Below are 12,156 nucleotides of genomic sequence, written 5' to 3' on the forward strand. Positions count from 1 at the left end.
CGAGCACTGGGCTGCAGCTAAGCCTCCGAGTGAGAGGCAGACTCATCACTCGGTAGGATTTTTGACACTTAGGCGAGCACTAGGCTGCAGCTAAGCCCCCGAGTGAGAGGCAGACTCATCAGTCGGTAGGATTTTTAACACTTAGGCGAGCACTGGGCTGCAGCTAAGCCTCCGAGTGAGAGGCAGACTCATCACTCGGTAGGATTTTCAACACTTAGGCGAGCACTGGGCTGCAGCTAAGCCTCCGAGTGAGAGGCAGACTCATCACTCAGTAGGATTTTTATCGATTTGCTTCAAGAGAAGCAGATCCATGGCTAAGGTAATGTACACAAAAGAAACAAACAACAACCATTCGGAAGGAGCAAATTATGTCTTTTGATAGTTAAGCTAAAAGGTATTCCCTATTACATATGATCGGTCTAAAACATCTAAGAATAGAAAGGGCAGAGCAGATCCGCATTCCAGGCACGCGGCTCATCTTTGTTGTGTTTGACGTTGAAGAGGCGGTATGCTCCATTTTGGAGCACCTTGGTGATGACGAAAGGGCCTTCCCAAGCGGGGGCGAGCTTGTGTGGCTTTTGCTGATCCACTCGGAGGACCAAGTCCCCCTCCTGGAATGCACGACCCCTTATGTTCTTGGCATGGAATCGACGTAAGTCTTGCTGATAAATGGTCGACCGGATCAAGGCCATCTCTCTTTCTTCGTCCAAGAGGTCGACTGCATCTTGTCAAGCTTGCTCTGCCTCTTCTTCTGAGAAGAGTTCGACTCGGGGAGTGTTGTGGAGCAAATCGCTCAGCAAAACGGCTTCGGCTCCGTAGACTAGAAAGAATGGAGTCCGTCTAGTCGACCGATTGGGGGTCGTCCTCAGTCCCCAAAGCACCGATGGAAGTTCGTCGACCCTCGTGCCTTGGGAGGCACAAAAAGCTTTGAACTCTTCTGAATCGAAATTCGAGCCGTTATCTGTGATGATGTTGTGTGGGATGCCATATCTGAATATAAGCTCTCTGATGAAACTCACGGCTGTGCTTGCTTCAAGGCTCTTGATGGGCTTGGCCTTGATCCATTTGGTGAACTTGTCGACTGCTACCAGCACATGAGTAAATCCACTCCTGCCTGTCCTCAAGGGTCCAACCATGTCCAGTCCCCAAACGACGAAAGGCCAGACGAGTGGAATAGTCTTTAGAGCTGATGCAGGTTTGTGGGACATGTTGGAATCAAACTGACAGCCTTCACACTTGTCCACTATTTCCTTTGCCATCTCGTTGGCATGTGGATAGTAAAACCCGGCTGGGTATGCTTTGGCTACGATGGTCCGAGAGGACGCATGGTGACCACAGGTCCCCGAGTGAATATCATTGAGGATCATTCAGCCTTCTTCTGGCGTGATGCACTTCTGGCAGGCTCCAGTTACACTTTCCCTAAACAACTGTCCCCTTATCACAGTGAAGGCTTTAGACCGTCGAACGATCTGTCGAGCCTCTTCTTCATCCTCTGGGAGTTCCTTCCTAAGGATGTATGCAATGTATGGCACTGTCCAGTCGGGCGTAATGACCAAAACCTCCATGATTAAGTCGACCACGGCTGGGATTTCGACTTCAGTTGGATCTGTGGCGCTCTTGGGCTGTGGTGACTCTTCGGTGAAAGGGTCTTCCTGAACCGAAGGTGAATGGATATGTTCCAGAAACACATTTCGGGGAATAGCTTCTCTCTTGGAACCTATCTTGGCCAGCTCATCTGCAGCTTGATTTTTCAGTCGGGGCACATGGTGGAGCTCCAAACCTTCAAACCTCTTCTCCAACTTTCTCACTGCATTGCAATAACCTGTCATGGCTGGACTCCTGACATCCCATTCCTTCATCACTTGATTAACCACCAAATCTGAGTCGCCGTAGACCATGAGACGACGGACGCCGAGTGAAATGGCCATATGCAACCCGTATAGAAGTGCTTCATATTCGGCTTCGTTATTGGAGGAATCAAAATGAATCTGGAGAACGTAACTAAGCCTGTCTCCGCGGGGGGATACCAAAACTACCCCAGCACCTGAACCATTCAGCATCTTGGAGCCATAAAAAAACATAGTCCAATGCTCCGAGTGAACTTGAGTCAGCAATTGCTGCTCAATCCACTCGGCTAGAAAATCTGCAATTGCTTGGGACTTGATGGCCTTCTTTGCCTCGAACTTGATATCCAAAGGGAGGAGTTCAATCGCCCATTTGGCCACTCGACCAGTTGCATCTCTGTTGTTCAGAATTTCGGATAGTGGCGCATCACTGACGACTGTAATGGAGTGGTCAGAGAAGTAATGCGCAACCTTCTTCATGGTCATATATATTCCATAGACAAGCTTTTGATAATGCGGGTATCGCTGCTTGGACGGAGTCAAAACTTCAGAGAGATAATAGACTAGGTGTTGAACCTTGTAGGCTTTTCCTTCTTCCTCCCGTTCGACCGTGAGCATCGTACTGAAAACTTGTCCAGTGGCTGCGATGTAGAGCAGTAAAGGCTCTTTACTGATTGGCGCAGCGAGCACCGGCTGGGTGGAAAGCAGGGTTTTGAGCTCTGCAAACGCTGCTTCAGCTTCATCAGTCCACTCGAACTTATCAGACTTTTTCATCAATCGATAAAGAGGCAAAGCCTTTTCACCGAGACGAGAAATGAATCGACTCAGGGCGGCCAAACAACCAGTCAACTTCTGAACGTCATGCACTCGCACGAGACGTTTCATTCAGAGGATGGTATCAACTTTCTCTGGATTTGCGTCGATCCCTCATTCGGAAACGAGAAAACCGAGTAACTTTCCCCCTGGAACTCCGAACGTGCATTTTGATGGATTAAGCTTGATATCATGCCTTCTTAGGTTGGCAAAGGTTTCTGCAAGGTCGGTCAATAGGTCGGAACCTTTGCGAGACTTGACCACGATGTCATCCATGTACGCTTCCACATTCCGACTGATTTGAGTGAGCAGGCACTTCTGAATCATTCTCATAAATGTGGCTCCAGCATTTTTCAAACCAAAAGGCATGGTGACATAGCAAAAGCACCCGAACGGGGTGATGAAGGCTGTTTTTATTTCATCGGGACCATACAGTCGGATCTGATGGTATCCGGAATACGCATCTAAGAAAGACAAGCGCTCACACCCCGCAGTCGAATCAACAATCTGATCGATGCGAGGGAGAGGGAAATGATCTTTCGGGCAGGCCCGATTGATATGCTTGAAATCAATGCACATACAAAGTGAATCATCCTTTTTAGGAACCATGACTACATTGGCTAACCACTCAGAGTGGTAGATTTCACGGATGAACTCTGCTGCCAACAGTCGAGCTACTTCCTCACCGATTGCTTTCCTCTTCTGCACGGCGGACCGCCGAAGGTGCTCTTTGACGGGTTTTACTTTGGGGTCGACACACAAGCGGTGCTCGGCCAGTCCCCTGGGCACACCTAGCATGTCAGAAGGTTTCCATGCAAAGATGTCAAAGTTCTCACGGAGGAACTGGACGAGCGCTTCTTCCTATTTGCTGTCGAGTGTCGTTGATATATGAGTCAGTGCAGCATTGGGATCCGTCAGGTGAATATGCACTGGCTTCGTCTCACCAGTCGATTGGAATGCAGAATCTGCGGCAGGCTTCTTGGCTCTCAGCAAATCGCTCGGATCTGCACTATTCTGATATTCTTGGAATTCAACTGCTGCCATTTGTTCGTCGGCAATCTTGGAACCTTTCTGGAAACATTCCTCAGCCTTCTGCTGATTGCCTGTAATCGTGATCACACCTTTGGGGCCGGGCATTTTCAGTTTGAGATACACATAACATGGTCGAGCCATAAAGCGGGCATAGGCTGGCCTGCCCAAAATGGCATGATAGGACCTCTGGAAATCCACGACTTCAAATGTCAACTTATCCTTTCGGTAATGCCTTGATTCACCGAAAACCACGTCGAGGGCGATCTGGCCGAGTGACTCGGCTTTCTTTCCGGGAATAACACCATGGAAACTCATATTGCTCTCGCTAAGCTTAGACATCGGAATGCCCATTCTTTTCAAGGTCTCCGTGTAGAGGATGTTCAGACCACTGCCGCCATCCATCAGAACTTTGGTCAGTCGAGTGTCCCCAACCACAGGGTCGGCCACCAGTGCTTGCCTCCCAGGGGTGGCCACACGAGCGGGATGGTCCGACTGGTCAAATGTGATGGCCGTCTGAGACCACCTTAGATAGGCAGTCTTCTCGGTAAGGGCGACCATGTTTACTTCTCTGTTGATGACCTTCAATCGACTCTTACTTTCAACATCAGCAAAAATCATCAGAGTGGAAATGACCTTGGGATAACCATCGTCTTCCTCCTCATTTTCCTCTTTATCCAACTCGTTTTCTTTCTCATTGGGTGGTTTCTCTCGGAACTGCTGTATCAGGAGTCGACACTGCTGGGTGGTATGTTTCGGATAAATCAGATTACCTTCCTCATCTTTCTTCGTATGGATGTGGCACGGCCAATCCAGCACGTCATTTCCTTCCTTGTCCTTCACCTTCTTAGGGGGCCAGGGCCCCTTAGGTTTTCCCTTAAACTTTCCTTGGTTTACTACCGCAATCTCTCCAGGTGCCGCTGGCTCGGCCTTACGCTTCTGTTTCCGACTGGAGTTACCCCCACCGGCCTCTTGACCGATTGGTTTGCTCTTCCCACTACGGAGTCGATCCTCCTCTTCCCCGTTAGCGTACCGGGTTGCTATCTCCATCATTCGAGCCAGAGTCATATCACCAGTTCGACCAAATTTCAAGACCAACTCTCTGTACTTGACGCCTTCCTTGAAGGCGCACACAGCCTGATGCTCTGAAACATTCTCAACAGTGTGATGCAAAGTGGACCATCTCTGGATGAACTCTCTCAAAGTCTCATTCGGCTTCTGCACGCATTGTTGCAGCTCAGGCAATCCTCCGGGTCACTTGCAAGTGCCCTCGAAAGTTCTCACGAACACTCGGGATAGCTCTTCCCAACTGTGAATACTGCCCGGAGCCAACTGAGTCAGCCATGCTCGGGCCGATCCTTCCAACATGAGTGGAAGATGCTTCATTGCTATCTCGTCGTTACCAGCTCCAATCTGCACAGCCACTCGGTAATCTTCAAGCCAAGTTTCAGGCTTGGATTCACCAGTGAACTTGCTGACTCTGGAAGCCAGCCTGAAGTTGGGAGGTATCACTGCCGCCCTGATGGCTCTACTGAAACTCTCGGGACCAGAAACATGCACTCGACTGCCACTTGGATGGTCTCTGTCTGGGTCCTCTCTGTGTGCCCTGTTTCGGTCGACCAGGCCTTGAACGAGGATAGATCTTGCGTCAAAGCCTGGTTCCCTTGGGTCGATTGACGCTCTACGCTCACCACTATGTCGGCGCCTATCATCGTTCCGCCGAGGCACATCCGACGCACTCCTCGGGGGAGGCGTGGGCCCTCGACGGCAATTGTCACGGTCGAGTGGATGATCATATTGCCCACGCCCCTCACGCCGCGAAGGCAATCTGGGGCTGTGAGCCGACTGAACCATGTCCGCTGCAACGGATCTACTATGAATCCTGTTCCGTGACTGAGATACTGCTGTATTCTTCTCTCCCGCTGCCCCGAGCAGGGCCCAGATTTGCATCAACCCTCTGCCGGCTTCTGACTGGGAGGGCTGGATCGACTCCGCTATGCGGGCTGCAGCTGTGAGATTCTGAATCGGAGTGCGGTATACCTTAGGTGGAGGCGGGAAGAGTTGCCGTCGACTGGATTCATGGATCCGCTCCTCAGCACGCTCGTCGAGAGCCCGCTGGAGGTTATCCAGTCGAGTGTGCTCAGCTAGATTAGCTAAGCATACCACCTCCAAGGCCCGAGCCTCGGGGGTTTCCCCAACGATGGGCATGTGGAGTGCATCCATATTGCGGCGACGAAGTTCTTCCCTCTGCTGAGAGGAGAGGGGTTCGGGTCGGTATTCCTCGTGGGCGTGCGACAGATCGCCGCCTCCATCTCCGCCGTCTTCGCGGCAGAAACCAGGTGGACTGCAAGGACCATCGACCATCAAGACTTTGGCCGCAGGATCACTGCTATCTCATTCGAATGCGGTCTCCGCGGATCTAGTCGAACAGGCCGTGGAGAGTTTCGTCGGGCTCGATTGCCGCGACTTGATGGGTGGTCGATTGCCGAGCCACCGCATGTTTCACCCACCACTGGAGCCGCGATTGACTGGATCGCTTGCGGCAGCGTATAGCGGGGGGAGAAAACGCCATTGGAGCCGACTGATATTGAGTCGATGGCTGCCGAAGAAGAACGCCACGAACGCACGCGCAGAAGTGCGTTGCCCCTCGGACGGGGATCACCTCGGTGTCCAGGGGAGCTTCCTGAAGCCACGCAGAGTCGTGGGCGACGAAAACGAGCGCGCCGAGACGGATCTCGCGGCCCTCAGCCAATCCGCCGCCGGAAACCATGATGATGATGATCAAAAAAACTTGCAACTTCACCAGTAAGTCGCTAAGACACCCTCCCCAAGGTGGGCGCCAACTGTCGTGGTTCTAAGTCTGACAATAAAAAGGGGGGTAGGTATGGAGAGGCAAGATTTTAGCTATGGTGAAGGTGTACACACGATGTTTACGAGTTCAGGCCCTTCTCGGAGGAAGTAATAGCCCTACATCTCGGTGCCCAGAGGCGGTCGATTGGATTATATGTGTGGATTACAGAGGGTGCCAACCCTTGTGCCAGAGGAGGGGGGTGGCTTATATAGAGTGCGCCAGGACCCCAGCCCCACTCCATTAGAAGGGAACTAATGTACATAAAGTAGAGGCGTTACTGGTAACGCCAGTATTAAGTACTCTTAATGCTCATGAAGACTAAGGAATAAATATCTGGCCTTGTGTGCTCTCTTGACTACTGGTCTTCGATATGGTCGAGTGATCTTCCTTGTGGCTGAGTGGCGATAGGTAACCACCGTCGAGTGATGTGACTGTCGAGTGGATTGCACTCGACATATGAGACTGGTGCTCTTCTGTCGACTCTTGGTATTTTCATCTTCCAGGGTGGTGACCTTGGGTAGGACGTATAGGTCGAGCCTATGTCCCTACCCCAGGTCTGTATCCTCGTCAACGACCTCCTTCACCGAAACTGCCTTCTCGGCCACCAAGTGGGTGCGCTGGCGGACTTGACGATCCTTGCAGGAGAGGTTCCCCACATTCAAGCTGGCATCTACAGCCCCTGGTAATCCTCCTACCCAAGAGTGAGCGGGTGAATAGTATCACGGGCATGGAGGCTAGGAGGGATGCAGACGACAGCACGAGCACATCGTTTAGGAGAGAGGCGGGCGATGACACGCGCATGGAAAATGAATGGTGAAAGAGGAGAAGTCGTGTGCAGGAAGGAGAGTTTGCGATGGGCCTGGATTCTTGGGGTCTCGCGGCATGGACATATTAAGACAGACATTTCCTTTCCACATATGGCCTGGGTTTGAGGGCCTCTAGATATTCTAACATATGTGACGGTTATGAAGAGATTTGTTGGGGACGTGTTTTTTGTCCGGACTGTCCACCCGGGAAAATGGGCTGGGTATGGGGGATTCTCTTGAAAATGCCGTAAGGTCAATGATGAGGTCACCTATTACAACTAGGGTCAAGGACCCATCGTATGGGGCCCACCTGGTGTTGGGACACGTAGTAGGAAACAAAAAAAATCGGCCTACAATCACCCAGGAACTATATGAAGATGCATTCCAGGTTGTGATCAACGATCGTTATCGACTCCAGGAGTGCAGCGGAAGTAGACGAGTCAGTGTAGTTCGTACTTGAAGTCCCCCGAACATTGATGACGATCCCGCGAACCACCCACGAACGATCCCTCAGAGGAAGACCGAAAGCACATCCTCTCTACTTGGTTGCAAGCGTACAGTCTTCACGATCCGGCAGCGCTTTGCTATCGAGAGCTAATCGTCGCTGGAGAATTAGAGGGAGGAGATTAGAACCACACGGGTCTCCTAATTATGAGTACTAGAGGTGGCTAGGGCTCGCTCTAATTAGTCAACTAGGACCAACTAGAACATGCACTAGATCAACTAGAGGAGGCTCCCAAAACTTGTGTTGCATAGGGTGGAAATCCTCTAGTATATATAGGTTAGAGGGGAGGGAGAGGGCAACCACCAAAGGGGAAGGAGACCCCTTGCTGCACCAGCCTCGGGGTGGGGGGGGAGTCGTACTCCCTCCCCAAATAGGATTTGCCCCCCCCTCCCCCCACACACACTAGGAAAGGGGGGCGCCACTTCCACTTGGGCCCTTGTGGCCGAGGTTTCCTTCCACCTCTTGGCCTTATTAGGCCCACTGATATTAAATTAAATATATATTTATTCTAAACATTTTCAGAGTATTATATATATATATATATATATATATATATATATATATATAATTTAACATCCATGGAAACAGTTTCCACCTATATATATATGTGTGTGTGTTAATCGGTAATACCCAGTATTACCTGATATTCACTGAAACCCTTCTGGTGACCCCAAAATGCTTCCGGAACCTCTCGGAATTATTCTGAATATTAATGAAAAAATTGCACAAATATATTCTCATAACTACCGTCCTACTAACACTCAGCGGATCATGATTACCTTAAACTTGTGACCTTGTAGGTTCGGTAACCATAGACATGAACAAAACCCCGTCGTTCAATGACCAATAGCGGAACCGTGGACATCCATATTAGTCCCTAGGATTACATGAATGATATTCGAGTGAACCTTTGGTTATCATGTATGTTCCCTTTGCTTCACGATAATCCACAAAACCCGGTGTGCATCGGTATCCTCCAGAGTCATCACCATGCTCACTATACCGTTGCTCCCGTTACCGGTTTTGTTCTTCTTTCTCATTGATGTGTTCTTACATTCGTGTGACGTAGTCACCTGTGTCTGGCCAGACGATGATGGGTGCCATCACACCGAGAGGGCTCTAAGAATATCTCTCCATTGTCGGAGGAGCAAATCCCACTCTCGAGCTGTTCGGTCACTTGTCAAACTTTTTGGTGAGCCTGAAAGTTGTCGTTATGATCACCTTGTTACAGATGACATTTGAGAAACCCCAAAGCCCACCGTCCAGTAGGAAGTGACCGAGACACTCTCATGGTATGAGCAACTAAAACACATGCTAACACTCCATGTTATAGATGACGTTTGAGCAACTCCAAAGCCCACCGTCCGGTAGGAAGTGACCGAGACACTCTCATGGTCTGAGGAACTAAAGCACATGCCAACACTCCGTGTTATAACAGATGATTTTAGACGATATGATCACATAGTATAACAGACAAGTATTTGGTTCATTCAATATGATCGTTCTTCTAACGTCATACCCTCAATGTTGTTTTAGGACTATCATTACACTTAACGATATCCTAAGATCCGGAAAACATGATCACCAACAACACTTGAGCCGGTCTTAGAGGCGAGACTGGGAACCTATTGTTTAACGTTTATCATTCCACACGTGCATATGAGTTTTCCACTGAATGACATATTCCAGGATCATAGCAGTTATAGCATGGAATATAAACTCTTAACTATGAATAGTGGAAATATAATAATACAATATTATTGCCCATAGGGCATATTTCCAACACCTGGGGCCCCGCACCATCATTGGTGGGTGATATGTCTCCAACGTATCTATATTTTTTGATGTATTCATGCCATGTCTATAATATTTTACACGATTTTGGTATGATTTGATTAGAACTAACACGGACTAACGTTGTTTTCAGCAGAACTACCGTGGTGTTTTTTTTTGTGCAGAAATAAAGGTTCTCGGAATGCATTGAAAATCAACAGAGAATATTTTTGGAAAATATAAAAAATACTGGAACAAAAAGATACTGGAGGGGAGTCCCGAGGCCACCACGAGGGTGGAGGGCGCCCCCCCTAGGGTGCGCCCCTGCCTCGTGGACTCCCTGTGGGGCCACCTGACGTGAAACCAATGCCAACCCCTCCTATAAATCCAGAAAACCCCAGAACAGAACCAAGATCGGGAGTTCCGCCGCCGCAAGTCTCCGTAGCCACCAAAAACATGGGACCCTATTCCGGCACCCTGCCGGAGGGGGGATCCATCATCGGTGGCCATCTTCATTATCCCGGAGCTCTCCATGATGAGGGGGTGGTTCACCCTCGGGACTGAAGGTATGTACCAGTAGCTATGTGTTTGATCTCTCTCTCTCTCTCTCTCTCTCTCTCTCTCTCGTGTTCCTGATATGGCACGATCTTGATGTACCGCGAGCTTTGCTATTGTAGTTGGATCTTATGATGTTTCTCCCCCTCTAACTTCTTGTAATGAATTGAAAGTTATCTTATCAGATTGAGTCTTTAAGGATTTGAGAACACTTGATGTATGTCTTGCATGTGCTTATCTGTGGTGACAATGGAATATTCACATTATCTACTTGATGTATGTTTTGGTGATCAACTTGCGGGTTCAGTGACCTTGTGAACTTATACATAGGGGTTGGCACACGTTTTTGTCTTGACTCTCCGATAGAAACTTTGGGGCACTCTTTGAAGTTTGTTGTGTTGGTTTGAATAGATGAATCTGAGATTGTGTGATGCATATCGTATAATCATACCCGCAGATACTTGTGCTGACATTGGAGTGTCTAGGTGACATTAGGGTTTTGGTTGGTGTGTGTCTTAAGGTGTTATTTTACTACGAACTCTAGGGCTGTTTGTGACACTTATAGAAATAACCCAATGGATTGATCGGAAAGAATAACTTGGAGGTGGTTTCGTACCGTACAATAATCTCTTTGTTTGTTCTCCACTATTAGTGACTTTGGAGTGACTCTTTGTTGCATGTTGAGGGATAGTTATATGATCCAGTTATGTTATTATTGTTGAGAGAACTTGCACTAGTGAAAGTATGAACCCTAGGCCTTGTTTCGAATCATTGCAATACCGTTTTCGCTCACTTTTACGACTTGCTACCTTGTTGTTTTTATATTTTCAGATTACAAAAACCTATATCTACCATCCATATTGCACTTGTATCACCATCGCTTCACCGAACTAGTGCACCTATACAATTTACCATTGTACTGGGTATGTTGGGGACACAAGAGACTTTTTGTTATTTGGTTGCAGGGTTGTTTGAGAGAGACCATGTTCATCCTACACCTCCCACGGATTAATAAACCTTAGGTCATCCACTTGAGGGAAATTTGCTACTGTCCTACAAAACTCTTCTCTTGGAGGCCCAACATGAGTCTACAAAAAGAAGGTTGCGTAGTAGACATCAAGCTCTTTTCTAGCGCCATTGCCGGGGAGGTGAGTGCTTGAAGGTATATCTTTAGATCCTGCAACTAAATCTTTTTGTTTCTTGTTTTATCAATAGTTTAGTTTATAAAAGAAAACTACAAAAAAATGGAATTGAGGTTGCCTCATATGCTTCATCTTTTTAATGTCTTTCGTGAAAATAAGGATAATGATAATTGTGCCAAAGTGTTAGAAGAAGAATGCAATAAAATGTTTGGCATACAATCTTTGAATGATGAGAATGATTGCAATGTTTTTAGTATGAATTATTTGAATATCCATGATTCTAACGATATGCAAAGCCACAAGCTTGGGGATGCTATGTTTGATGAATATGATATTTTTAGTCCCCCAAGTTTTGATGAGAATATTTATTATGATGAAAGCATGCCTCCTGTTTATGATAATTATATTGATGAAAGTGGGTTTGCAAGAGTGTCAACTTTAGGAAGTAATGATCCCACTATTTTGGAGGGTGTTGAATCTTATTGTGATAACTATGAAAGTGGATTTGGAGAGGTCATGACTTTATGTAGTGATGAATCCACTATTTCAGAAGAGGTTCGTATTGATTATGAGAATAAAGTTCCTATCTATAATGATTATTGTGATGACATGTATGCTATAAAGCATAATGATAAACATGAAACTTGTCATCTTGATTTTAATTTTCAATTGGATTATGCCTCACATGATAGTTATTTTGTTGAGTCTGCTCCCACTACTATTCATGAGAAGAAATTTGCTTATGTGGAGAGTAATACAAATTCTATGCTTATGCATCAGGAAAATAATGCTTTATGTGATAGTTATATTGTTGAATTCATTCATGATGCTACTGAAA

The sequence above is a fragment of the Triticum aestivum genome, chromosome 2B, assembly GCF_018294505.1.
Source record: "Triticum aestivum cultivar Chinese Spring chromosome 2B, IWGSC CS RefSeq v2.1, whole genome shotgun sequence".
Lineage (NCBI taxonomy): Eukaryota > Viridiplantae > Streptophyta > Magnoliopsida > Poales > Poaceae > Triticum > Triticum aestivum.